This window comes from Adiantum capillus-veneris, chromosome 17, assembly GCF_014529385.1.
Source record: "Adiantum capillus-veneris isolate H3 chromosome 17, ASM1452938v2, whole genome shotgun sequence".
Classification (NCBI taxonomy): domain Eukaryota; kingdom Viridiplantae; phylum Streptophyta; class Polypodiopsida; order Polypodiales; family Pteridaceae; genus Adiantum; species Adiantum capillus-veneris.
This window is the reverse complement of record NC_140947.1, coordinates 36,643,311-36,650,293: the sequence shown is the minus strand read 5'-3', so window position 1 is coordinate 36,650,293 and position 6,983 is coordinate 36,643,311.

Genomic DNA, 6,983 nt, shown 5'->3' with positions numbered 1-6,983 from the left:
CACAACATCAATTCTCTCCGGTCTCACACCCAAGACCTCACACACCTTCGAAGATGGTGAGAGCTAGCAGGGTATGAGAGTAGATTGAGAGGAAGGAGTATTCTTACGAGAAAGATGTACATCTCCTCACATAATCACTCATATTAGCATAGCTTAGCTTAGTAATTAGCATGGTAGAGGATATGAGCATGCATTGAAGCTTGTCTCTTGGTTGGATTTGCAGCACAAAGCCAAGAGTTGTTGGTGTAGGCCTCCTTTCTCACAAGCTTGGAGTAGATGGTAAGCTTTCCATTGAAGCTTGAGAAGGAGAGGGAGTCTTCTTTACTTCACACCTGATATTGTGTGAGTGTGTGTGTGATAATGCCTTGCAAAAATCAGCCCCCTCTCTCTCTTGGTCGACCCCTCTTGCTATTTGCTCATGCTCCACTCTCATTGGACCTCCCTAGGGCTAGCCAATGATAATTAAGCAGTATAAGTGATAGCCTTCTGACATGTGTCCCCCTTTCCCTTTTTGTGAGAGCTTTATGTAATTAATAAATGCAACTGAACTCTCATTGGACCCCTTTGCCTCCTAGCCAATAGGAATCAGGCAAGCCATTGGGCTGCTGAATGCTCATTGGACCCCTTGGGAGACTGTCCAATAGTCTTCTAGAGAGCTTAATTCTCATTGGTTCTTTTATTAAGTGTTTTTAATTTAATTAAACTAGATTTACTCTAGCCTAATTCTCATTGGTCCACCTCCAAGGCCATCCAATAGGATTTGGGTACACCTTGTGGGCATCTGGGCTAGGGAGCTGACATGTGTCCCTCATTCCCTTTGTGTAAAGGGAGCTTGTGTGTGTGTGTGTGTGTGTGTGTGTGTGTGTGTGTGAGTTTCTCTCTCATCCCCTACTCCCAAGGCTCACCCCCTCCTATGTAGGGATTGATAAAGACTTTTGGGGACACACACAAAGCATCCAATTCCCCCCATGCTTGACCTTTGGACACAACATTTGAATTTTGGAACCTTAGCATTTTGGAAGTCTTAATGGGCTGAACCTTAGGGTCTTTTAAGCCCATTGTTGCACATGGCTCTTTTGCAGATGGCCCCCCTTTGGATCCCTACTGTGGCCGGTCTCCTAGCTTAACCAATATTCTAGCTTTTTCTCCCGTGGCACTTCCCCATATTAAATGATCAGTTTAACATCATTTAGGAGAATTAGATATTGATTATTATGACATTACCTCTCTCTTGAAATCATAGTCGTCCTCGACTATGGGGTAGAGAAGATGAAGCATATTCATTAGTCCTTTTCTTAGCGGGTAGAGGATCCCTATGTTACCCTACGACATCATTCCACAATGGATGACTAGTCCATTTGGCGCTTGAGAGCTTGAGGCTGCCGCAAGCATGTCTGCGCATTAGTCCTATCAATCTTCCATAGTAGAGTGACAAGCTCTACTTGGTGTTTGGGAGACGTCGTCTCCGCAAACTTGATCTAAGCATGCAAACTACTTCATTTTTGTGCACAATAAAGAAAAAGAGAGTCTTATAAGACAAAAAATTTGTTCATTTTTAACATTTTGTACATTTTCTTACTCTTGGGAAGCATTGTAAGCATTGACAAGGTTTAGGTTATCCTTTAATTGTATGCCTTGCATCCATCTAGCATCTTCAAAAGGATAATTCTTAAACTTAATAAGATATCGTCGGATAGTCTTACCGCCTCTTAGTACCTTGTCTTCATGTCGGAGTTTGGACTCGGGCTGCAGCACCTCTTCTTGGTCCTCGATCTCCGGTGGGTCTTCAGTAGTTGGTTCTTGAGGTGGCTCTCCTTTGTAAGGCTTTAATAGGCTCACATGGAAAGCATTGTGTATGAGCCAATGATTGGGAAACTTGAGTTGATAGGCCATCTCGTTGATTGGCCTAAGAATTTGGAAGGGACAATAGTACCTTTTTGCTAGTTTAGCATAGTACTTTTGGTGTCCCGTAGGATTCTTGCCCGTCGTGTGCCTTAATCGAGCCTTGGGAAATTTTAATAAGACCCAATCATTTTCTTTAAAGGCTTGGGCTCTTCTGTGATTGTCAGCAGCAGTAGCCTTTTGCCTTTGTTGTGAGATAGAGATAGCATCCTTAATCTTTTGAAAAGATTCTTGTAGGTCTCGGCTATACTCATCTGTAGCGAAGATCTTCCAACGTACCTTAAGTAGCAAGGGACTTTTTGATCTTCCCTCAATTACCTCGAAAGGTGCTTTTCTTGTGGAAGTATGTACATACATCCCGTGGAAGTATGTACAGTGTTATTGTAAGCATACTCCACTAAGGGTAAGTACTTCTCCCATTGGGATCTTTGATCTACTTCCATTACATAGGATTTTAGTAGATCGAGAATTGTTAGGTTAGCTATTTCACTTTGGCCATCGGTTTGTGGATGATAGGCCGAAGAGAAGTTGAGCCTTGTCCCTAAATTCTCAAAGAGACCCTTCCAGAAATTACTTGTCATTCTAGGATCTCTATCCGACACTATGGACATTGGCAAGCCATGGTACTTGAAAATTTGTGCAATGAAGAGGGTGGCCATTTGATGGGCTTTGATAGTCTTTTTGACAGGTATAAAATGAGCTTGTTTACTGAACCTGTCTACTATCGTCCATATTCCCGTATTCCCATGGATAGACTTAGGCAATCCAAAGATAAAATCCATGGATATGCTCTCCCATGGTGAATTAGGGATTGGCAAGGGTTGAAGCAATCCAGGTTGCTTCCCTCTATCAAATTTTGTCTTTTGGCATACCACACATTTAGAAACATACTCTTGTATGTTCACTTTCATGGTAGGTTAATAGAAATATGTTTCAATTACCTTTAGGGTAGACTGAATCCCTCTATGCCCCGCATAAGGAGGAGCATGAGATTCATACATTACTTTCTCACGTAGTGAGTTAGTAACGCATAGTCTATTGCCATAGAGAAGATAACCATCTTGTAAAGTAAATGGTTCTTCTTTCTTCCCTAATGCAAGGGCTGAAATCACATCTCTAAAATCGGGATCAATAGCATACTCATCTATCATTGAAGATAGATAATTGTGAGTTGCTATGGAAACCGCATTCACTCTCGGCCGTCTTGAGAGTGCATCTGCTACTTGATTATGCTTGACAGCAATGTGAGCAATATGAAAATGAAATTGCGAAAGGAAATTTGCCCACCTCATTTTTCTATCGGAGAGCTTGGTCTGCTTCATGAAGTACTTAAGACTTTGGTGATCCGTTCGCAGAATGAAAGGAGTCCCCAATAAATAGTGCTTCCACGAGTCTAAGGCATGTAGAACTGCAAGGAGTTCCTTTTCATATATGCCTAGAGCTTGCTCAACAAGGTCGAGCCTTCGACTTTCATAGCTTATGGTGTGCCCTTCTTGAAGCAAAACAACTCCAAGGCAATCACCACAAACATCACATTGGACCTCAAATGGTTTTGAGGGATCCGGTAATGTAAGTACATGTTGAGAGATAAGCTTTTCTTTAAGCTTTTCGAAAGCATTGTTCTCCTTAGCAGACCATGTATACCTAACGCTCTTCTTTGTTAGGTCATGTAATGGTCCCGCAATTTGTGAGAACTTTTCTATGAAGCGTCTATAGTATGCACACATACCTATAAAGATTCTTAGTTCATGAAGATTCTTTGGTTTAGGCCATCCTTTTATTACCTCTAACTTTGATGGATCCATTTGGATGCCATCTTGAGAGATAATGTGACCTAAATACTGAATCTCTTGCAAGAAAAATTCACTTTTCTTTCGATTAACATAAAGTTTATTCTCTCTTAAAACTTGAAATATTACCTGCAGGTGTTGCTTGTGTTCGTCTAATGAATTAGAGTAGATGATAATATCATCAAAGAACACTCCAGTGAAGGTTCAATGAGGCTTGAACAGCTTCTCCATCAAGCGATTGAAGGTGGCTGGTGCATTGGTCAAGCCAAAAGGCATGACAATGTATTCGTAAAGACCAAATGTGGTGCGAAATGCGGTCTTTACAATGTCTTGATCAACTATCCTTATTTGATGATAGCCACTTTTTAGGTCAATCCTACTGAAGTAGGTCGATCCTTGTAGCTTATCAAATAGGTCTTCTACCCGTGGAACGGGAAACCTATTCTTGATAGTGATCCTATTTAGTGTTCTATAGTCGACACACATACGATATGTGCCGTCTTTCTTTTGCACTAATATCACACGTGAGCAAAATGGAGACGAGCTAGGCCTAACCATGCCCTTCTCAATTAACTCATGCACTTGCCGCATAATCTCCTCTTGTTGAGCTTGAGAAACCCTATAAGGAGGTTTGTTAGGCGATGAACTTCCTGGAAGAAGTTCAATTGCATGGTCATCTTTACCTCATTTAGGAGGTAGCTCACAAGGGATGTCGTCAATAAAAACATCTTGAAACCCGTTGAGCAAATTGGATAACTCTAATTCCTTTTGGTTGCCTTTATTTTCTTTTACTAAAGCATTAGGTTCATTTTGAGAATCTTTAACAAAAATCATGTACACGAAAATAGAGCTCTTTATTGACTTGTTGAAAGCTGGTGTATGTACAATGGGGATAGTGTTACCCATTTCCTTAGCATCTATATACATGTCTTTTTCCCTGAACTTAAAGGAGATTCTCCTTTTAGGGAATTTAACATTGGCAGCCAAGTGATCAAACCATGGTGCCCCTAGGATTACATCCTCATGCTTGAGAGGAGAGATAAAGAAGTCCTCTTTGTCCACATAGCTTTGGACATGGAGCCTCAATTTCTTGATTAAGGGAGTGACTGAAGCTTCTTGCCCCTTGAAAGCACTGTCTGCGGGTAGAACATCTCCCATCTCATAGGCTTGTATGCCTAGCTTGGTGGCTAACTCTACAGATATAAAATTGTGAGTAGAACCAGGGTCAAAGAGAATAAAAGCATCATGTTCTCTTACCTTTCCCCAAGCATGGCATAGAGGAGATCCTTTGTGGTGAGTTTGGTGTGTCTCCTCCTCTTGGATTTCAACCAAGGTAGCTCTAGGAGGATCTTGGCGGTTGTTCTTTTGGGGACAAGCGTGGTACACATGCCCTTGTTTGCCGCACTTGAAACACCGGTTATCCTTGCGGTAACGTTCAAGCTCTTCAGGAGAGAGTTTGTTTGTACCTTTGTAAACTCCCTTCTCTTTAGATTTGTTGGAGTTTCCCTTAAGAGACTTTTGGACATTGTCCTTCCCCTTAGGCTCGTTGGAACCCTTGTTTTTCGTGGTCTTATTATTTCTTTTAGCCCCCATTTGGAAATTGATTCGAGAGGCCACCATAGTATGGTGTATTACCGCCGATATGGTACGTGGCCTTTGGGAGTTGACATACTACTTCATTTCTTCGGTTAAGCCCGCACAAAATTATTGCTTTTGCTCTCCAAAATCCAACTTTTTGAAGACAGTGGCTTTGAGTTGTAGGTCCCAAAACGTGTCTACATATTTGTGGATGGATTCATAGGGAGAGAGCTTTAAGCTTCGCCATTCGGTGAGTACTTTGTCTTTGGCATCGGTGGCCAAAAACTGCTTCATAATGGAAGCTCTTAAAGCTTTCTAGATTTGTGGAGCTTCACCGTTGGCTCGTAGGCTAGACCACCATTGCATGGCGGACTTTTGAAAGTGCATAGCTACATGGCGTAGCTTAAAGGACTCCGTGAAGCCCTCATCTCCGAATGCCGCATCAAATTTTTGGATAAAGGCCAAGACTTTGTCCATAGCACCAAAGGTGCCATCATAGGTAAGGAAAGAGATGCTCTTCCCTCCCTCTTTGAACTTCTTCAGCTTGGATGACCTCTTCCATGCGGCATAGGATTTCCTATGGCCTCTTCTTTTTGATGGTTCAAAGGTTGAACCATCACTTTCTTCAGAAGGTGAAGAATTTGAGGAAGGTGGAGAAGAGGGTGACCTCTTTCTCGCCTTTTTCTTGTCTTGATCTTCATCGTCTTCACCATCACTTTCATAACAGGAAGAGGATGAAGAAGATGGAGAAGAGGGTGTCCTCTTTCTCGCCTTTTTCTTCTCTTGCTTTTTGTCATCCCTCTTTGAATTATGGTGTGGAGAAGGGTGCGATGGTCTTCTCCGTTTTGGAGGTGATGGAGAGCATTTAGCCCACCGTCTTCGTGGAGCCATCTCCGCCGAGGTGGCGGGAGACTCACTTATTTCTCGTTCCTTCGATGGAGGGTCTTGAGTTCTCCTTTGGGAACGAGATGCATCATCAAGAAGTAAATTCTTGAGCCCTTCGTATGGATTCTCTTCTTCTTCCCGAATCGGAGAGAGACCTCTTTTGGAAGTCTCACAAAGAGGCTTCCTAGGTGTTCTCTTGTCATGGTGGTGATCTTGGAGAATCCCATGAGCAAGGAGCTGCCGTTGCACTTCACTTTGGAGAGATGGATTTCCCATGGCTTGTTGAAGCCTAGAAACAAGATAGTTAACAAGCATCGGTGCATCATTAATGGCTTGCTCATTCGCAAAATCAAAGTTATCAACATTAATTTCACTCTCTTTTCTGTTGTCAGCCATTCTAACAACTTTTAGGTGTACTTTGGCACTTCAAGCCCTAGTTGCTACTCCTCTTTACCCCTTTAGAAAAAGCACTCAAGCTACTCTACCCGTGGCTCGAATACCATTAATTGGAAGGAATAGAAGAGAGGGTCGTTCAACACCAAAACAACACCGGCTCCAGTCAAGCTTCTAATAGCTCAATAGTGGTTAAGCAGTAGGCAAGCCCCGTAGGACTCCACTATTAAGACCATAGCTCTCGACGGTGATGCCCCGTTAACTGCACAAAGGCAGGCGCACTGCAAGGCTGAAAAATCCCTATTCTACTTACTCACAAGCAATTAATAATACCAACCATTTATAGCTAGCTTGAGGACCTCCCTTCTTGAGCAAGAAAAGAGAAACCTTGTGCTCTGATACCAATGTAACATTTAATGGCCTAAAAACTTGTGT